The sequence below is a fragment of the Erpetoichthys calabaricus genome, chromosome 6, assembly GCF_900747795.2.
Source record: "Erpetoichthys calabaricus chromosome 6, fErpCal1.3, whole genome shotgun sequence".
In the NCBI taxonomy this organism is placed as follows: Eukaryota; Metazoa; Chordata; class Cladistia; order Polypteriformes; family Polypteridae; genus Erpetoichthys; species Erpetoichthys calabaricus.
The window spans coordinates 41,586,270-41,609,466 of record NC_041399.2 but is presented as its reverse complement, the minus strand read 5'-3'; the positions used below and the strand labels follow the sequence as shown (position 1 = coordinate 41,609,466).

General features: G+C 38.1%; 1 protein-coding gene across 1 annotated transcript in view; it reads left to right on the top strand.

Annotated features, from left to right (window-relative positions):
- The first annotated feature begins 2,731 nt into the window (after positions 1–2,731).
- The window catches only part of rb1cc1 (RB1-inducible coiled-coil 1), a 167,810-nt gene continuing 147,344 nt past the window's right edge, over positions 2,732–23,197 (top strand). The window contains 1 exon segment of the mRNA XM_028803522.2: positions 2,732–3,060. The gene's annotated coding sequence lies outside the window, so the exon portion shown is untranslated.

Here is a 23,197-nt window from a genome sequence, read left to right as displayed (position 1 = left end):
TTCCCTGACTAAGTGTGGGAATCGCGATTTTTATCTAGTTTTAAATCTTATTGCATCCACTTTTTCTCCTCTTGAGGCAAATTTTAATTTGTCGAAAGTATTAATCTTTTCAGACCATGTAACTTTTTCCACTTGGTCTCATAGTGTTCCACCTGTCTTCTAGTAAGCATCACTTGTGTTGTGGGTGTTTCCCCCACTTCCCTTTTGTGTCATGTTCAGTTTGGGTACTGTGGAGAACCAGCTTAAATATATTACAGATGCTATTTTAATGCTGGGTGGGTTTTAGCTAATATGATCTGCTGGAATGGAAAAAATCAGGAGGAAGACTGACGATTGCTATGAATGAGCAATGGTAAAGTGTTAGAATTAGAACCAATGTATAATGCAAACATTGAGATACTGACTAAAATATACCATTACCAGTCAAGTTAAATGGCCTGAATATTTTAGAGGGTTTGTAAATTAACATTTTAAATAAAAGATTCATCCATTTTAGATAAGGAAGGTAGCTAGACAGGGAAATCTGGCTTTTTACAGAAGCTCAAATACATAAACCAATAAATACTATATTATGACAAATAACAAACCCATTTCATATATACACTAGAATGACCAAAAAAGGCTTGACATTTACAGTGACAGGTAGGCATTATAAAGGTGTATTGCTTTTGATATGAAGGATCCTGTAGTTTCTTGACAAACTTCTAATGAATAATTTGTTGTTAGTGTGTTATACAGAGGATGTGCAGCATCGTTCTTAATGACACTCGGTTTTGTTTTCATCCTTCTCTTCCCTGCTACCTCCAGTGGGTCCAAACTGCATCCCATAACTGAGCATATCTTCTGAATCAGCTTGTTGATTTGGTGGGCCTCTCATGAAGTGATGTTACTGACCCAGCAAACCACCATGTAGAAAATAGCACTGGCCATAACAGTTATAGAATATGTAAAGGATGCTGCTGCCCCCGTTAAAGGAATGCAGTTTCCTAAAAAAAGAATATATTAGGAATAAACGGTGAACTAACAAAATAACAAAGGCATATTTAGATAATGACTGGTAGTGACAGAACCAACAGTAGATATTTACAGGATAGCATGATTTGTTTTAACTTGAGAAATAGTTTCTGGTTTCCAGTGACCATCGCAGCAGCATGAGGCATATGGTAGATGCCATTCTTTTATAGGATGCATATCCACCACTAAAGAAAACCACTAGACACACTTACAGTGGACACTTTTAGAGTTAGTAATCAGTCTAAAAGCATACATCTGAACACCAGGAATAAATTCACATGAAAATTAAAAGCTCTTTCAAAATTCACAAAGGAAAGTCACATGCATGGACTAAACTGGGGTCCATGTAACTGATACTGAACTCGTCGGTATTAAACTAATATATATTTTCTATGGTGGAATTTTGTGCCACCACTACTTGACCGAGGCATAGTGGGCCTGCCTGTGATGGTCAAATAAAGGTGGATGCTCCTTCTTCATTGAATCTTCAAGGGCAAAGCCTAAAAAACAGTAAGGAACTACGTAAGAACATTTATGATAGTTAGAATGCTCAGTGGTGGCTGGGGTGGTCTTTTAGCCTTGGACCTTGTGCAGATTTTTTTTCTCCAGCTTATCTGGAATTTTTTTATTTCTTTTATTTTTTCTGTTCTCCCCAGCCATCTGACATTATCAGACTCATCTTTAGAGACTTAAAAAATACCATATATAAAGACCCTACCTTTCTACTAATTTTATATTTATTTTATGTAAGTCTAAATTTTATTTATTGTTATTTATTCATTATTACTCTTGTCTAATTTTAATGTGTTTTCATTTTTTATATCTGTTTGTTTGAGATCTTGAATTTATATCATGTGTATAATAATAATAATAATAATTAAATAAAATGAATTATTATTATTTATAGCGCCTTTCCCATGCTCAAGGCACGTACATGTGCTATAGAAATAAATGTTGTTGATGAACAGCTGGCCTGGGTTTCTTTATTCTTGTCTAAAATAAAAACAGAAAAAGCCTAAAGTAATACAACAGTGATATTTTGATTACATTAAATATTCTTAATCTTTATAGAGAAGTGTAAAGTGATTTTGTTTTTCTCTGAATGGGGCCAGCTTAGGGTTTCTTGTCTTGTTCTCCATTCCTGTTACTGTTGTATTGTGGTTGTTTGTCACAGCTCTGTAGGATAAAATAGGTTTTATACAATTTTCATTAAGAACACTGACAAATACAGGAGAGCTCTCTGCCAGAAAATATGTACAGTATAAACGTTAAAAGAATAGGTGCTATTTATTGCTTATGACAATTGTTCTGTCTGTCCTTTCAGTAAATACTGTGGCATACTTTATATCCTATAACGTGGGTATTTACTGTAACTTACCGGTAGTTTAGATTTACAGTATACAGTATATGTCCACAAATCACTTACTTGATTGAACTTTGCAGAGCACATATCACTTTCCCCTTCACTGTGTAGGATGACATCAACTGGTTAATGAAGAGCTTCTTCATAATTTTTAAGACTGTGTTTTCCAGTATGCCATCAACTGAGCCAACTTGCTGGATCTTATGAAATTGCGCCTGTGAAGTGGTTTCATCTGTGTGCGTGGAAGCATCCATTCCTGACCACTAGAGGCGCTGCATCTGTTCCCCGGATGCAGGTCACACCTTTCGCTTTTCTCTAACTCCTCGGCCTGACTTTGCTTCACTCCCATGGTGCAGCGCGCTGCGCAGTGACGACAATAACAAAACACAGCAGCAGCGGTAGCAGCCTTGGTAGGAGCTGCCGAAACAGGGTGTTACTGGAAATAAACATCTATTACACAATCGGAGGCGAGGGGTAATACAGCAGTTTGAACCGATCAAAGCGTCTCTCAGCCCCAAAGTCAGAAAATAAAAAATGTGTATACATGTCGTTAATTGAAACGGACGTTGTCGATATCTTCATCATAGAGCTCTGATCGGATTTATCATTACTATAAATACATCAGTTTGTGTTACCAGCGTAGGATTGTCTAACGGAGGATGTGATACGTGCCAGTCTGCAGGGTAAGTGTCTTACTTGGTGAATTACATCACTTCACCCTCACCCGTCCGAATCTGACGCGTCTTGACTAATGTGCTTTAATATTGTGGGGAAGATGTATGCATTGTCATTGATAATCGCACCAGAAAGGTGGTGAAGCTCATGACATGACAGGTCGCATTATGTTTGACAGCGGTCCTGTGTGGGACTAACGTACGTTTACTGGGCCTGTCGCTGGAGCTAACTGGGGAAACAAAGCCCATCAGAGAACATCTGACATCTGCCTCGAAAGCTGATAGTCTGGGTGGGTGAAGGGGAGGTGGGGTGTTTATATACGAAAGGAGTGTACAAAAATAAATAAATTTAAAAAAACAAAAAAAAAAAAATCAAAAACGGATTGAAACAGTCAACAGAAAGTTTGGTGTCAGCTCGGCAGCATGTGGGGCTTTTGTTTTCTCTCATAAATAGCTCCAGGCCTTGTAACATTCGGCAGCTGAAGCCTTCACAGGGTGCGATAAGTGCAAGTTCAGCCACCCCACATTTGATCAAGTGTTTCAGGGTTGTTCGTGTTGGTTAAAACCATTCTTTAATAAAGTTGATGTCTACGGCTTTGGTGGCGCTGGCTGTAATCGAAAGTCTCAATTGCCGGTTATTGCCACGGTTGGATGACTCAGCCTCTATAAGGACGAACAGCAAAACTTTCAAGGGCCGACTTTTACCGTAGGTGTTTCTAGTTTAATTAGGAGATCGCCCTTCATAGTAGCAACTTTTTAATAATCTTGTTTGTTTCGTCCAAGTATAAGGAACGCTAGCACCGTTGAGAAATACATTTTATGAATAAATACACAATTTTTTCGGTAATGAAGACTTACAGATTCTAATGATTGTGGAGAGCATGGTATTTGTAAACATTGTGCTAACTTCAGGAACAAAACAATGGATGATGGTGATGAATGAATAGATCGAGTGTGTTTGTCTCGTAAGCGCTTGCGTTTGTGCGAGCAGGAGGTGAGAGATTGCGAATTATTCCTTCCCCCTTTATAATGAGTACTGTCATGTGCTGAAAGTGGAAATGGGTTTACTGTACTTGGATTTGCTCAAGAGTCTCAAGTTCAAAACATGAAATGTCTGAACTACCATAAAGAAAGTCAGTGATGTATTTTAAATTAGTTGCCCTAATGTCTAAAGAAAGAACATTAACTGTTGAAATCTGTCCATATACAAGTGTGTGTTATGTCTTTATGCTGTAAACTGCATTATTATGTATTGTTTGTATGAGAATGCACATATCCAGGAATAATTTAGACCCCTTCAATTCTCTCACATTTTGTTATGGTGCAGCCTTGTGCCAAAATCATTTTTTTTTCCGCTCATTAAACAACACTAAATATGCCAGAATGACAAAGCGAAAATGGGATTTTAGGAATTTTTTCAATTTCTGAAGGCACTGTGTGTGTGTGTGTGTATGTGTATGTTTATGTATATGTAGGTAGGTATGTATATACGTATACACAAACTATATATACATACATAAACTATTTATATAAACATACATATATAAAAATACATACAGTCTCCTCCACAACTAAGTAACCAAATACCAATAGCCATTATTCAGAACCTTACAGTCCATTGACCTTTTTGTCAAATTTCTTCTTTTTCTTCCATTATTAAACACTGTCTGCCAGGCTGGCTCCCAAAAAGTAACGATTGTTGTTTCAATTATATGCAGTGACCTCCACAATTATTGGCATTCATGGTAAATATGAGTAAAAAAAAAAAAAACACAGTTTGGCGAATTACCTTAATCTTGCACTGGAAAAAATGAGAGAAATCCAACATTGGACTGAAGTAAGTTTATTGTAGGGCAAAAAAATCAAAAAAAGAAAAAATTAACAAAACAACATGTGCCATGATTGTTCACATCTCTAGAAATTCTTTTGAACAAAGTGTAACTGAAGCATTTTTCCACTTATTGTTTGTCTGGCCTTTTAAGTTGATCAGTGTGTATAGAAGCTTTCAAGCAGCAATTCATGATTTTATGTTTCCCTGGGGTATAAAAATGACGTTATTTATGAACATGGGTAAGATAAGAGAACAAACAATTCAAATGAGGGAAAAGTGTGTTTGACCTTTATAATGGCTATAAAAATTGTTACTCACCTGAAAATGTCCATACCTGCAATCAGGTCATAATTAAAACATTCAAATCAATGGAACTACAGTATTATCAACTTGCCTGAAAGAGTTTATAATGCCTGGAGTTTGCTAGAGCACTACTTCAACTTTGATTGGAAAAATTGAAAATTAAGGTTTTGGATACAAACACTCAAGGTGGTTTTGATGTGAAAAGAAGGATGTAAATACCGAAAAGTGCCTGATCCCCACTATCAAGTATGGTGGATGTTCTGTGATGGTGTGGGTCTGTTTTTTCCACTAAAGGCCCTGGGAAGTTTGTTAGGTTACTAAAACTGGGTCATTATTGGATCTTACAATGATGCAAAACAAATGTCAAAATCAACACAAAAATGGTTAAAGGAACTCAAAAATCAAGCTTCTGTCATTGCCATCTCAGTCCCAGGACTTAAATCCCAATGAAAATGTGTGGGGTGGGCAGAAGAGAAGAGTGCACAAGATACAGTATTATCTGATTTTCTGCTCTATATCCTCCAACCTTATAAGATGTTATAAGAGAAGACTCCATGCTGTTTGATCGGCAAAGGGAGGTTGTACAAAGTATCAAATGCAGGTGTTACCTATAATCATGGCACTTATGGTTTTGTTAAAAAGAACGATTTCATGATGAGGAATTCTTTTTTTTTCCCCAGAATAAATTAACTTCAGTTAAAGGTTGGATTTCTCTCATTTATTTTTTTCAAGTGTGAGATTTATGTAATTCACCAAAAGGTGATATTTTTAATAAATATTAGAAATAATGGTAGTTAGTTTTTGAGTGCCAGACTGGTAGATCATGTTTAATAGTGGAAGAAAAAGAAAACAATTGTAAAAAGGTCAAAAGACGGTAAGGTACTGACTAATGGCTATTGTTGGCTGATTCATCCATCCATCCATTATCCAACCTGCTATATCCTAACTACAGGGTCACGGAGGTCTGCTGGTGCCAATCCCAGCCAACACAGGGCACAAGGCAGGAAACAAACCCCAGGCAGGGCGCCAGCCCACCACAGGGCTTGGCTGATTCAGTTAGAGAATACGGTACTTCTGATTAGGAGTTCTGCTGCCTCTACCAGGCATGTATTCAAAGTGGATGCTTTTTTTCCAGTCTTCACTGTTTTTTTTTTTTTTAAGTGCTTTCCAGAAAGGGTTGGACTTCATGGGCTGGAGAGGAAGTAATGTTAATCCTCTTCTGGCTGGCATCCTCCATAACAGTGTTATTTTAAGTTAACAACAATGTACCCTTTACAGTATACTTGGGGTGGTATTGCTTACCTTGCATGAGCCCTCAAGACATCCTCTATTCACACATGCTTTATTATATATGAATTGCTTGACATACTGACACTAAAAATGTCACTGTAAGATTTTTAAAATGGATCCATGCCAGAACTGTGCCATCTCTGGTAATCTTACCAGCAGGGCTTGAAGTTTGCTGGTACGCAGCCACTGTTTTGTTTCAGTAGCTGAGTATTGCGAGTAAATGGTTGAACACAGACATCTTGAACTCTGACCCACTAAGGGGAATCCTCCACTTGCTCCTTGTTCTAATATGAATTTAACAGTGAGTGAAATTGTGTAAAATATGAAACCCATTGTAAGGAGAGGACCAAGAAGCAGACAAATACAAGATTATATGCAATTATTATATTCTCAATTCAAACATTGCTTTCTACATGAATATGCGGCTGAAATTGCTGTGTACTGTAGTTATTGAACTGTAAGCTCTGTGTCTTTAAAATTAACAGGTCAGTCAGAGTGAGATCTGGCAATACTTTGCTTAAAAAATGGATGAAAAAGTTGAACCTGAAGATATTATGCCATTTGTTTACAAACAGTATTGAGAGTTATTCGTTATTTGCTTTGGTATTGTTTTGGCACAGGTACGGAGGTCCAAAAGCTGTTATAGGTACTAAAGTCCTAAGTTTAGTATTGATCTACCACTAATATACATATTTATAAATTAACTAGAGGAATAAAGGTTCACAGTGTGTTTAGTTCATACTTTACTTGACTGGGTTTTGGTTCATGGTGTGGGGTCTTATTTCTGTTTGTAAAAAGAAGAAAATCAAGAGGGGGAAAAAAAAAAAAATCATGCCACGAAGACTAACAAGTCAAGAAAAGAAATTAAAATTTTCTTAGTACTTAAGCTTTTTCAAATTGGAATGAATTGCTGTTTTTACTTATTAACATCAGCTCAATTTATTATTAATGAGTGTGCATTCAAAAAACAAATTAACAATACAGTAATTACTGGTAGAAAAATTGTCAAGAGGGAATGCAATTAGAATGCATCGGTTTCAGATGATAAGAAGTTAGTGGCGATGTGAGACACACTGAATACAGGTATAGCAGGTGTACAGTTTTGTATTAGTTTTTTTTATTGCTAATAGTTTATTCTAGAATTGCTCGAACATACTCATTGCCTGACTAGATGTACAGTGTTTGCTACAATCTATTGTTGTACATAGTTTCCATCAACTTCAGTTTGCATCAGAAAGAAACAAGAGCATGTGTCTCCATGTTGTTCCAGTCTGAATCCTGCACTCGTGGCTACTTCTTTTGAACATTTGAACAGTTATGGCGAGAACAGGCCATTCAACCCAACAAACTCCTCCATTCTATTCACCTAGATTCTCAAAAAGAGCCTCAAGTTGAGATTTGAAGGTCCCTAAAGTCATACTCTCCACCACACTTCTTGGTGATTTGTTTATTATTGTATGTGTCTTTGATTACTTGGCATGAAAACAAAAAAAAAAAGGAAAAACTTTTCTATCTTTTGTGTGAAATATGCAGTTAACAAGTACCCCCAAGTGTCCTCATGTTCTTGTTGAGCCATTTAAAAACTTTTGTGTGAAATCTGCCCTTAATAAGTTTCTAAACATATCTCTGTGTTCTTGTGGAAGAATTTATTTTAAAATAACAGCTGAGATGCACTGTACTACATTTCGTCCTTCACTAACGTTGTTACCACACTCAAACCTTTTCCCAAAGATGGTACCTTTAAGGGCTTCAAAATGGTAGAGGTACATTTTTTAACTACTTATGAATGAGTATTACTAATTTTTACTTTGTTGTAAGAATTTCAGTAACAGCATGTTATTTAAAATACACAGGGGACTGCAGGTTAACATTTTGAGAGCATGTGTTAGGAAACTGGTTGTCCTGAAGTGCTGCAGCAGTAAGGAGAACATATAAAATTATTTAAAGAATAAATTCCAGATATTTCTTGTTAGTCTGTATAGAAATATATACAACATTTTCTAGACAACCTTCAAAGTATTCTAGGTTAAGTAAAAAATTAGGTCCATGTACATTGGTGTAGAAGTTAAACCCAGACTCTTATAGCTTCATTTCAGGCTGCAGGTCTTGGCACTGTGCTGCATAGCTTCCAAAGTTGTGAGGTACTCCTCATTGCAGCAGAGCAATAATTACATCTATACATGAATCACATATCTTTAGTTCCCCTTTAATAATAATAATAATAATAAATGTTATTTGTATCGAGCCTTTCCCTTTAAGGGTGGATAATAGTATACATTTAGAGGGGATATGGCTGATAGTTGTTTCATGCTTCAGCATTAATTTAAATATTGACTAAATGAAAGGAAATAAGCAAGATATTTATCATCTTGTAACTTTGTAATTTAAGGGTCAGATTTTGTTCAAAAACTATTTTCTATCTAGTCAGTTGTCTTTTATGTAGTATAAAATGATAATAGTCAAGCAAGCAGTAAGCATTTGAAAATTGTTTCCTAGACATAACAGAATCCAATCTGATAACTGTACATATCAATTTTATGTATGGTAATATTTTTGGAAATTATTTTTAAATTTCAAAAGTCTAACAGATCTAGCAAAGATGAAATATAATGCTGTTTTACACTGCCAGGTCTTAATGCCGAATTGGTCATGCAATCTGATCCAATGTCTTTGTTGTTAACACAGTGTAGACATGGCCTAGGCGTTTACATACATATTTCTAGTTTTGTGAAGTGTTTGCCCTGCGCATGTGTCTTAGTGAAGCAGGCTAGGTGTAAAATGGATCCCCACATGTTTTTGTTTTGCTGATGCTCTTCAGTTTTCCATCTTTAAGAATCAGAGCCTAATTTTCTCACTTTTACTGTGTCAGCATAGAACAGCTTTGGTATTTCATGTCTCAGCATTTTCTGCTGTTATTTCTTCCACCTGTATTCAGAGAAGAAGTGGAGTCTAGAGTAGTGGAACTGGATTGTTAATAGCTGTGATGGATCCCAGTGGCTGGAGAGCTTTCGAATTAGACAAATAGCATTGTAATACTGGCAATTGTCTCTCCTCACATCTGTCTCTCCTTTTAACTTGTTGGTTGTTGCACAAAAATAATACAGTCAAGCCAAATGTTGATGGCTTGGTTGATGTCTCAGGCGCCGTCGTGAGTGGCAGCCATTCCAGCAGCTCCGTGTATGACTTTATTTTTCTACCTTTTTCTCTATTTTGCTGTTCACTCCTACCACTTTCTTTTATGTGGACTCATTCCCTGGACACTTTTTACTACGGACATGGATTTTTACACACCGAGACTCATCTATTCAAGTAGTCAACTTCAAGCGCTGAGAACAAATACCTGCGCTGTTGTGGTTCCCTATTAACCTGAGGAGGTAAGAAGGCGGTATCGCAGCAGCAGAGCCGGTACTAAGATAATAGCCAAGCGTTTAGCGAGAAAGTGGCGCTATATACCTTCGGTGCCTTCTGTGATCCTGGGAAATGTGAACTCACTACCAAATAAAATCAACGAACTGGCTGCGCTGGTGAAAAATGTCAGGACCTACAGAGAATTCAGTTTGTTGTGTTTTAGTGAAACGTGGCTAACAACTAACATCCCAGATGCTAACGTGGAGCTACCCGGGTTTAGCATCGTTAGAGCGGACAGATAACATCCCAGATGCTAACGTGGAGCTACCCGGGTTTAGCATCGTTAGAGCGGACAGAGACACAAGTACCTGCGGGAAGCACAAAGAAGGAGGACTCGCTGTCTATGTGAATACAAGGTGGTGCAACCCTGGACATGTTAATGTTAAAATCTCCACTTGCTGCAGGGACATCGAACTGTTGGTCATAAGTCTGTGTCCCTATTACTTGCCCAGAGAGTTTGGACACGTCATTGTTGCTATTGTTTACATCCGTCCTCGGGTGAATGTGGAGATAGCGGGTGATGTCATCCATTCCACAGTTGCAAAATTACAAACACAACACCCTGAGACGCTTGTGCTAATTGCTGGAGACTTTAACCATGTAATGCTGAACAAAACATTACCTGCCTTCTCCCAGTATGTGAATTGTAACACCTATGGAAATAGGACTATTGACCTACTGTATGCAAATGTTAAAGACGCATACGGCGCCACCCCGCTGCCTGCACTTGGGAAAGCAGATCATAACCTGGTTTTGCTTCAGCCTCACTACAAACCAAGAGTGAGGGAGCTACCTACAACCACCCGCTCATTCAGGAAGTGGTCCCCTGAGGCAGACCAGGCTCTGAGAGACTGCTTTGGAACTACGGACTGGGATATCCTGCAGTGAGAACACTGAGGAGGTTGTTGACTGCACTACTGACTACATCAACTTCTGTGTGGACATTGTAGTTCCAGTAAGAACAGTATGCTGCTATGCTAACAACAAGCCATGGATTACGAGTGACATCAAGGGCCTCCCACAGTCCATAGACATGCAGGTTAGGTGGATTGGTGATTCTAAATTGGCCCTAGTGTGTGCTTGGTGTGTGGGTGTGTTTGTGTGTGTCCTGCGGTGGGTTGGTCCCCTGCCTTGTGCCCTGTGTTGGCTGAGATTGGCTCCAGCAGACCCCCGTGACCCTGTTTTCGGATTCAGCGGGTTGGAAAATGGATGGGTCAAGGGCCTTTTGAACCAGAAAAAAAGGGCTTTTAAAGGCGGTGATCAGCATGAGGTCAAGTGTGGGCAGAAGGAACTCTGAGTCCAGCTCAGGGTGGCGAAGGAGCAGTACAGGAGAAAGCTGGAGCAGAAGTTGCAGAATAACAGCGTGAAGGAAGTGTGGGATGGGATGAAGATCATCACTGGCTGCAGCTCGAAGCGAGGTGCCACCATTGAGAGAGACGTGGATAGAGCAAACCAGATGAACAACTTTTTTAACAGGTTTGACCACCCTAACCCACTCTCACCTTGGAGTACTGCACCCTCCACCCATCCTTCTGCTGATACCAGCATAGGTGAGAGTTTACCCCAAATCACAATTACAGCAGCCCAGGTAAACAGAGAGCTGAGGAGACTTTGTGCCAGCAAAGCAGCGGGTCCAGATGGAGTATCGCCACGACTGTGAAGGCCTGTGTGTTGGAGCTTAGGAGTCCTCTACAGCACATTTTCAACCTGAGCCTGGAACAGGGGAAGAGCCCCGAGGCTTTGGAAAACATCTTGTATCACCCCAGTCCCAAAGGTATCACGTCCTAGTGAGCTGAATGACTTCTGGCCAGTCGCTCTGACGTCACATGTGATGAAGACCATGGAGCAGCTGCTGCTTCACCACAGGTCACAGGTCTGCCACGCCCTCAACCCTCTGTAGTTCGCATACCAGGAGAAGGTGGGATTGGAGGATGCCATCATCTATATGCTACACCGATCCCTCTCCCACTTGGACAGAGGCAGTGGTGCTGTAAGAATTATGTTTCTGGACTTCTCTAGCACCTTCAACACCATCCAACCTCTGCTCCTTAGGGACAAGCTGACAGAGATGGGAGTAGATTCATACCTGGTAGCATGGATCGTGTACTATCTTACAGACAGACCTCAGTATGTGCGTCTCGGGAACTGCACGTCTGACATTGTGGTCAGCAACACAGGAGCACTGCAGGGGACTGTACTTTCTCCGGTCCTGTTCAGCCTATATACATCGGACTTCCAATACTACTCGGAGTCCTGCCACATAATGGCTGGCATCCTTCAACATCTGCAATAAGATGCTGCAGATGTTCTACCAGACGGTTGTGGCAAGCGCCCTCTTCTACGCGGTGGTGTGCTGGGGAGGCAGCATAAAGAAGGACGCCTCACTCCTGGACAAACTGGTGAGGAAGGCAGGCTCTATTGTAGGCATGGAGCTGGACAGTTTGACATCCATGGCAGAGTGATGGGCACTGAGCAAGCTCCTGTCAATCATGGAGAATCCACTGTATCATCTCCAGACAGAGGAGCAGCTTCAGCAACAGACTGCTGTCAATGTCCTGCTCCACTGACAGACTGAGGAGATCTTTCCTCCCCCACACTATGCGACTCTTCAATTCCACCTGGGGGGGTAAACGTTGAACATTATACAAAGATATTGTCTCTCTGTATACCTGCATTGTTATCACTCTTTAATTTAATATTGTATTTATCAGTATGCTGCTGCTGGAGTATGTGAATTTCCCCTTGGAATTAATAAAGTGAGTGTCTGTCTGTCCGTCCGTCCGTCCATCCAAGTCCTGCAGCAAAACTGCAGCTGGAATGTTTAGTGGCAAATTGGATATGTACAATTGGAACCAACATAGAATTAAGTGCCACACATGAAATCGGCCTGTTTTAAATCTCAGAAACTTAGATAACATCCAGTCTATGCCAGATTATGTTAAAAGAAATATTGGAATTTGGATACATCAGAGTGGTAATATAAATGTGGCTTTAGATTCTGTGATTTACCATTAACACAAAGTAACCAATATCAGTTCTTCATTAACTCAGTCATAATTTTTATAAGATATTTTATTAGGAAGATTGAGAGACAAAAATAACTTTAAACTTGGAAGGTTTTCCAAAAAAGATTTAAATCTGTTTTATATGTATTTATGGAAAATGCTGGCAAATTGTTTTTTGTTAACAAAACAGTTTTCTAAATGATTAATTTCAAAATCCATAATTATAGCTAGATGATATACATTTTTAATTATTGTTCATGTCCGCAACTTTAGTTTTTAGCCACATTTACTTAAGTAAAAGGCCCTGGGTGCTGTAAGAATGCATCTGCAAAAGGAAAAAAACAAAAAACATTAATTCTACAATGGAATATAGATTGAAAACACACATTAGTTTTTCCTATTATAAAGATTTTGCTGATTTCACATTCAATTGACTATGCGATTTTGATTTTGTTTTGTTTTATATATATATATATATATATATATATATATATATATATACACAGTAGATATATAGTTATATTTATAATAAACATATATATATACACAGTAGGTATATAGTTATATTTATAATAAACATATATATATACACAGTAGGTATATAGTTATATTTATAATAAACATATATATATACACAGTAGGTATATAGTTATATTTATAATAAACATATATATATACACAGTAGGTATATAGTTATATTTATAATAAACATATATATATATATATATATATATATATATATATATATATATATATATATATATATATATATATAATATATATATATATGTTCAGTTCGCCAATTAAAGGTGTCATTTTTCTTATATATAAAAAAATAGCAAATGTGACACATGAGTGTGAATGGGACACCAGTTTATAGACCCTGTTTATAGACCTATGATCAAATGTCACAATGTAAACCCATAAATAATGATAGAGGACTAGCAGAGTCAGGCCTTCTGCATGCTCACTCATCTTGTAACCGCACCCTATTTCTGGAGAGAGGAAGGAGCAGATAAGAGGTCTAATTGCTTTTCTGTTTCTAGAGGTACAAATTGTGTTCACATTCAGACCCATGATGATATGATCTTAAAGTTTGGGGATACTGAAGATATTTTCTAAGAAAGATAACTCAGTTTAGTTCTGTATTTAATCTAAAGTCTTGTCTGTGTTTTTAGATGACTCCTAGTCAAGTTAAGTTTATTGTTATATGTATTCTGTACACACTTTATTCTGATTTGCATTTACCCATTGCGATGTATCAAAAAGTAAAAGCATTCAACTATTAATCAAAATGAAGAAAGTGAATTTATTAAAACATAAGTATTTTAAAGCATAGTCCTTGTTTCTTCCAACACTTTTTGTATTGTTTCATTTAAAACTATTCCTAATTTCAAATTGACAGTTCAATCCTGTTATGGATCACTTTAAAAACATGCCATAAGATGTGCAATTCATTGTTTTTTTAACTAATATGCTCCCCTCCCATTGTGCAACCATTTCCCCAACTAACACACAAATCTGTGTTCAGGACCCCATTCAGTAATAATTTAATTGTAATACTGAGCTCACTTATTTTTTGCCCTAACTCTATAATACTAAATGCTTGAAGATAACTGGTGTGGTATACACAAGCTAGACAAATCACGTAGTAGGTACATTGTGAACATATGGGTCTGCGGATGTACAATGCCTTCAGAGAACATTCAGACTGCTTCACTTTTTACACATTTTGTTATGTTGCAACCTTATACTAAAATTGTTTAAATTGTTTCCCTGATCAGATGACACGCAATTCTTCCGAATGACAAAGCAAAAGCAGGGTTTTAAGAATTTTTGCAAATTTATTAAAAATAAAGCACCTTAGCAGTGATTACAACCTGTAGTCATATTATATATGACACAACAAGCTTTACACACCTGGATTTACGGTTTTTGTGCTATTCTTCTCTTAAGTTTTATCAGGTTAGACTGAGACAGTCTGTAGACAGATGTTTTCAGGTCTCTCCACAAATGTTTTATTGGGTTCAAGTCTAGGCTGTGGCTGTGCCACTCACAAGCATTCATAGAGTTGACACAAGACACTCTTGTCTTTACTTTGTTCTTAGGGTTATTGTCCTGTTGGACGGTGAACCTTCATCCCTGTCTGGGATCGAGAGCTCTTTAGAACAGGTCTTCATTAAGGATGTCTCTGTACTTTGCTCTGTTCAACTTTCTCTCAGCCCTGACTAGCCTCCCACTACCTGGTGCTGAAAAACAATGCCACAGTATAATGCTGCCACCACCATGTTTCACAGTTGTAATGGTATTTACCCAGGTGATGAGTGGTGCCTGGTTTCCTCTAGATGTGATGCTTAGCATTGAGGGCAAGCAGTTTAGTCTTGGTTTCATCGAAAAAATTTTTGCTCACAGTATGAAAATCCTTTAGGTGCTCATTTTGCAAACTCCAGGTTGGCTTTCATATGTCATCTGGTCACTTTGCAATAAAACTCAGATTTATGGAGTTTAGCAGTAGTGGCTGTTCTTCTGAAAATTTTCTCCCATCTCTACACAGATTCTCTGGAGCTCAGCCCAGAGTAACCATTGGATTCTTTATCACCTCTCATACCAAGGCTATTCTCCTCCAAATGGTCAGCTTGGCTGGTTAGCCAGGTCCAGGAGGAGTCATGGTTGTTTGAAACTCCTTCCATTTAAAAATTATGGAAGACATTATGCCTGAGGGAGCCTTAAGTGCTGCAAGAATTTTAATGTAGCCTTCCCTACATCTGTGCCTCAACACAATCGAGCTCTATAGCCAATTTCTTTCTCCTTCTGGATTGTTTTTTATACACATTCTTCTATATATAGGTTTGTGCCTTACCTGATCATGTATGATCATTTGGAGTGACCACAGATGGACTCCAAACTAGGTATAGAATCATCTCCGTGACAATTAAAAAATCATGTAAATGATTTTGGCATAATGCTGCAGCATAGCAAAATGTGTAAAAAGTGAAGGGGTCTGAAAAGTTTCTGAAGGTGCACTGTATGTGTGAAAGGTAAGAAGACTGGACAATGGGGAAGCCGCCAACTACCTACATTTTGGTTGGACATGCAAGTAAACATTTCACTGTACTCTGCATACGTGATTAATTCCTACTATCACTGTTAGTGTGTGTGGACATCTTGCCACTTTTATGCAGTAGTGCTTTTTCCTTTTTATTTAACTTCATGCTGATTTGTATACATGTATCCATGCTTTTTGGGATGGGTATGCACATAAAAAAAAAAAAAAAACCTTTAAGGTACAGGTTGTGAATACTAAAACAGACCCTATGCACTTACAGGTGCTGGTCATAAAATTAGAATATCATGACAAAGTTGATTTATTTCAGTAATTCCATTCAAAAAGTGAAACTTGTATATTAGATTTATTAGATTCATTCATTACACACAGACTGATGTATTTCACATGTTTATTTCTTTTAATTTTGATGATTATAACTGACAACTAATGAAAGCCCCAAATTCAGTATCTCGGAAAATTAGAATATTGTGAAAAGGTTCAATATTGAAGACACCTGTGCCACACTCTAATCAGCTAATTAACTCAAAACACCTGCAAAAGCCTTTAAATGGTCTCTCAGTCTAGTTCTGTAGGCTACACAATTATGGGGAAGACTGCTGACTTGACAGTTGTCCAAAAGACGACCATTGACACCTTGCACAAGGAGGGCAAGACACCAAAGGTCATTGCTAAAGAGGCTGGCTGTTCACAGAGCTCTGTGTCCAAGCACATTAATAGGGAGGCGAAGGGAAGGACAAGATATGGTAGAAAAAAGTGTACAAGCAATAGGGATAACCACACCCTGGAGAGGATTGTGAAACAAAACCCATTCAAAAATGTGGGGGAGATTCAAAAAGAGTGGACTGCAGCTGGAGTCAGTGCTTCAGGAACCACCTCGCACAGACGTATGCAAGACATGGGTTTCAGCTGTCGCATTCCTTGTGTCAAGCCACTCTTGAACAAGAGACAGCGTCAGAAGCGTCTCGCCTTTGGACTGCTGTTGAGTGGTCCAAAGTTATGTTCTCTGATGAAAGTAAACTTTGCATTTCCTTTGGAAATCAAGGTCCCAGAGTCTGGAGGAAGAGAGGAGAGGCACAGAATCCATGTTGCTTGAGGTCTAGTGTAAAGTTTCCACAGTCAGTGATGGTTTGGGGTGCCATGTCATCTGCTGGTGTTGGTCCATTGTGTTTTCTAAGGTCCAAGGTCAACGCAGCCATCTACCAGGAAGTTTTAGAGCACTTCATGCTTCTTGCTGCTGACGAACATTATGGAGATGCAGATTTCATTTTCCAACAGGACCTGGCACCTGCACACAGTGCCAAAGCTACCAGTACCTGGTTTAAGGACCATGGTATCCCTGTTCTTGATTGGCCAGCAAACTCGCCTGACCTTAACCCCATAGAAAATCTATGGGGTATTGTGAAGAGGAAGGTGCAATACGCCAGACCCAACAATTCAGAAGAGCTGAAGGCCACTATCAGAGCAACATGGGCTCTCATAACACCTGAGCAGTGCCACAGACTGATCGACTCCATGCCACGCCGCATTGCTGCAGTAATCCAGGCCAAAGGAGCCCCAACTAAATATTGAGTGCTGTACATGCTCATACTTTTCATATTCATACCTTTCAGTTGGCCAACATTTCTAAAAATTCTTTTTTTGCATTGGTCTTAATTGATATTCTAATTTTCCGAGACTGAATTTGGGACTTTCATTAGTTGTCAGTTATAATCATCAAAATTAAAAGAAATAAACATTTGAAATACATCAGTCTGTGTGTAATGAATTAATCTAATATACAAGTTTCACTTTTTGAACGGAATTACTGAAATAAATCAACTTTGTCATGGTATTCTAATTTTATGACCAGCACCTGTACTGTAAGCAAGACTAATGACAGTAATACCAATAAAAGACAAAAAAGAAGACCATTAATCCCTTACAGTGCATAGAATTTAACATATACATATATATTCCTCTTTATATAAATAGATATACACATTCAAGAAACAATCATGAACTAGTCAGTAAGAATGGGAGTAACAAACATTTAAATGTTTAGCAAATTTAAGGTTAAAAACCTTTTAGGAAATTAAAAAAAAAAACACCTAAACCAAAATAGAGAAAAAGTGTACTTTAGTGAGACTAAGTTGCTGGAGTATGCAGTATTGTCATATTAAGAAAGAAGTGTCAGCTTAGATTCAGGACATAATGTGTAAGTATAGTAAGCACGTTTAATGTCCTATACAACAGCTGTCGATGTCAGTGAGCACTTGCTGCTTAAACCATTATAAGCACTGATGGTGTTACTTGCAGCTAGGCTGCTTTTTCTGCTTACAGGTATGAAGAGCATTATGGTATTCAGTATTTAATTTTTCAATAAAGGAAAAATTGTGTTAGTTTTTTAAAAATCATTGCATTTAAAATAAAAGGGTTTATGCTGTGAAAGTTTTCTCTGTCATTACTCCAGTGTAATTTTCTGGTTGTAAGCATCTTGAAGCCCATGAGTTAATTTAGTGTTGTTTTAGTAGATACTGAATTCTCACTTTCATGTTCTAATGACTTTATGGAACTGCATTCACTGCTGCATTATATGCATTTTAGTGGCGTATAGGAATGTCTCTTATATTTCAAAGTATGTAGAGTTCTTTAGCAAAGGAATGATTAATACTTCAAAGTGTAGTCCTTCCTTATGCTTGTCACTTACTTTTTGGCATTTGCTGTATGGGTGGTGAGCATACATGCAAGTTAATTAATAACTGTCGTACACTGTTGTATAAATATGTCTTACCTAGTTGAATAAAGTTTGTTCCATTCATTGTTCAAATTCCTCTTTTACTTCTTTTTTCACGTTAAATTTAATAGACTAAAAATCCAACAGAAACATACATAACGACAGATTCAGCTGGTTTATATGTGACTTTTTTGTTGGCTATAGCACAGAATGCATGTCGTACATTTGAAACCCTACCTGCCGACACCTAAGCAACACCCTCCTACATGAGACTAAAACATGAAATAAGTTGCTGAGCCTTTCTGTCAGGCACATTAACATTCTATGGGGACAGTTTTCCAAAAAATAGCTAAAAATGAAATCTGGACTGTTTCGAGTTGCTGTAAATTTGACACTAAGTTCATATCTCCATATAAAACCTTTATACATTTCTCAATCTTTACTCAAAACATTTACCATGTTTCCTGGTCTACTATCTCTACTTGTCAGTATGTGTGGCTGCCAAGTATCGTACAATGTATGGATAAAGTCTGTCCCCGAATCTGCTGGTACAAGTGCTAGCTAGTGGTTCTGTAAGATTTTCCATAAAAATACAGGATGGTGAAGTCAGCTTGTGGTATATTTGCCCTGAGTAGAAGACAGTTTTGTGCTAGTAATATTCTGTGTCAACTTCACCACCTTCTGTGGTGCATGTATTACATATAATGATGTATTTAATATATAATAATGTATTATGTTGTGCCAGACTACAGTATAAATACCTAATAGTTTTGTTTGAGGTTATAAACTGATGTCAAAGTAGTTTAATCGATATGAAATATTTTAAGTAGTTGTTCAGACTGCTCTGTGTTCAGTTTTTCTCTCTTTAGGTTAGTTTTTCTTCCCTCATTAGACTATTTTTCGCTAAGAAAAGGAACAATCGTTAATCATTTTTATCAGGAAAAAAGACTAATTATGCATGCTATATATTTTTCTTTTAAGAATTCAACTTTAAAAGCATTTTTAATTCTTATTTATATACCGTATTTTTCGCACAATAAGACGCACTTTTTTTTCCCCAAAAGAAGGTTGGAAATGTCTGTGCGTCTTATGGAGCGAATATTGCATCACAGACCATGATGTGTAATACCTGACAAAAGTCGACATCCAGGGGTAGAGGGCGACAAAACTCACTGTTACATTACAGGCATTCCCTCTGTGCTTGGAGGAATGTTAGACTCATTGACTCGGCATCTAATCCTTGCGTGTGCGTGAGTTGCGAAATCTAAACAAATATAAACAAAGGCAAGATAGCATCTACATCTCATGAGGAAGCGAAGCAAAATACTCAGTGTATATGTTTTGCGCATTATCACTGAGTTGGACTCTGGACTCGATAGATTACCAGCCGCTGGACTACTTCAGGCTGTTCTTTCCTGAAGCTGCCTTTCAGCTACTGTCAGACGAGACAAACAGGTATGCAGAGCAATTTTTTGAATCGAGGGCTGTGCTTGCACCGCATTCTCATTTTTCAAACTGGAAACCCACAACAAAACACGAGATGAAGAGCTTTGTGGCATTACAAATATAAATGGGACTAGACTGGCGATATAACTTCAGGGAGCATTGGTCCAAACGTGCTTTGTCCCCTGGTGGCTTTGGACAGGTTATGTCGTGTGATGATAGGTACGTGATGCTGCAAAGTGATTGTGAGCAACTGAGCTTAATAAATTCTGACACTAGTGATGAGGAGTTCTTGGGGTTTCCATAAAACTAGAAGAGTGCTTGAACCTTAAAGTCTCTCCTTATTTGTTAATGACAGTGATGTTTCTTAATACCGCTGTTGAATTTACATGGTTGAAATATTATTCTGCTATATTTTATTAAACATATTAGTGCACCATTTGGTTCAGAATATTTTTTTTCTTGTTTTCCTCCTCTAAACCTAGGCGCGTCTAATGGTCAGGTGCGTCTTATGGTGCAAAAAATACAGTATTTTTTATTTGAGTCAGTTAAACCATATAGAAAAAACCAAAGCAGAAATCAGACTGTGAATGGTTAAAGCACTCATTTTGACACAAGCACAAATCTTGTATCTAGTGAGCTATAGGCTAAGGTCACCATGTGGTTCATAATCTTTGAAAGGCATGCTGCTCAGGGAGGTAGTTAAAGCATGTTCTTAGTTATGGAGTCAATTTGAAATGCCTTTTGTAGTCAATAATACTTAGTTCTACATCATAATCCATTATTACCATGGTATTTTTTGAACATGTTTTGTTTATTTTCATAGTATAATACAATAATACCTCGAAAAGTTACAGGTAATCTCATTTATCATTTTTAATGATGTGCTTATTGCCTTTTGAGCTTTCTTAGGCTTTTCCAACTGTCACATTTTTTTCGGTGCCTCAATCTTTAAGACCGGTTGAGTGTATATAGTATGTGAGCAACACTTGTGACAAGTTGATGAAACCATAGCACGTAAACACAGCATCAGCTGTTAAAATGACTGAGATTGTGATTATGCATCACCAACACCTAGGACTGCTTCAAACATTCAGCTACACCCCAAACATCCTGTCATGTTGTGTGCCTCATGCTGCAGTGAAATGTAACTGTAATGACTATGAAATTGATTTGGTGATAGCACCTGTGGTGTGCATTTGAAGACTGTGTCCAGGCTTGGCCTTTGTAACCACAAAAATTGAGCTCCAATATTGTTCTTCAAACAAAAAGAAAATAAATGACTTTCTTTGTATACCCAAATTTTCATAGTGAGGTTTGTCATAATTTGTGAGAAGCCTTTATTGCTTTAATCTTCTTTGTAAAGGATGGAAAAAGTATGTGAACCATTATATTTAGCAGTTGGAACCTCCTTATGTAGCAGAAATTTTAATCAAATGCCTCAGTTCTTAGGAATATTTTGCCAGTTTTTCTGCATGGAACTGTTTCAACTCATTTTACACAGTGTTTATTATGATCTCTTACATGAACAGTTTGCTTCAAATCAAGTCATAGTATTTTAATAGGACTAAGGTCAACACTCTGACTTTGCATTTTAAGATGTGAAATTTCCTCTATTTATGGAACCCAGTCATCAATTTAAATTCTTTTTGTTTTGTCATACTGCACAATACAACTTTTTTCTTCTCTGGAAGAGGACGTCAATATGGAAGAAAGGCGAGACATGACCATAAATGGATCGTGGACTATCTTAAAGACAGACCTCAGTATGTGCGTCTAGGGAACTGCACGTCTGACATTGTGGTCAGCAACACAGGAGCGCCACAGGGGACTGTACTTTCTCCGATCCTGTTCAGCCTATATACATCGGACTTCCAATACAACTCGGAGTCCTGCCATGTGCAAACGTTCGCTGATGACACTGCTATCGTGGGCTGCATCAGGAATGGGCTGGAGGAGGAGTATAGGGACCTAATCAATGACTTTGTTAAATGGTGCGACTCAAACCACCTACACCTGAATACCAGCAAAACCAAAGAGCTGGTGGTGGATTTTAGGAGGCCCAGACCCCTCATAGACCCAGTGATCATCAAAGGTGACTGTGTGCAGATGGTGCAGACCTATAAATATCTGGGAGTGCAGCTGGATGATAAATTAGACTGGACTGCCAATACTGATGCGCTGTGCAAGAAAGGACAGAGCCGGTTATACTACCTTAGAAGGCTGGCGTCCTTCAACATATGCAATAAGATGCTGCAGATGTTCTATCAGACAGTTGTGGCGAGCGCCCTCTTCTACGCAGTGGTGTGCTGGGGAGGCAGCATTAAGAGGAAAGACGCCTCACGTCTGGACAAACTGGTGAGGAAGGCAAGCTCTATTGTTGGCATGGAGCTAGACAGTTTAACATCTGTGGCAGAGCGAAGGGCGCTCAGCAGGCTCCTATCAATTATGGAGAATCCACTGCATCCACTTAATAGTATCATCTCCAGACAGAAGAGCAGCTTCAGCGACAGACTGCTGTCACTGTCCTGCTCCACTGACAGATTGAGGAGATCGTTCCTCCCCCAAACTATGCGACTCTTTAATTCCATCCTCGGGGGGTAAACGTTAACATTTAACATTATACATAGTTATTGTCTGTTTTTCACCTGCATTATTATCATTCTTTAATTTAATATTATTTATTGTATCAGTATGCTGCTGCTGAAGAATGTGAATTTCCCCTTGGGATTAATAAAGTATCTATCTATCGATCGATCGATCGATCGTGGAGGACAGCAAAGCACCACCGCAAAAACAGGAAAAAAAAATAATAGGGAATTTCCCAGAATTGATGAAGTTTAAACAGAATTCTTTTAATATGGTGGAGAAGCAGTTTTGTAGTGTAGGTACAGTACTGTGCAAACGTTTTAGGCAGGTGTGAAAAAAATGCTGTAAACAAAGAATGCTTTCAGAAATATATATAATGATTGTTTATTGTTATCAATTTACAAAATGCAAAGTGAGCGAATAAAAGAAAAATATAAATCAAATCAATATTTGGCGTTACTACCTTTTGCCTTCAAACTGGGTGAGGAACAGCCAAA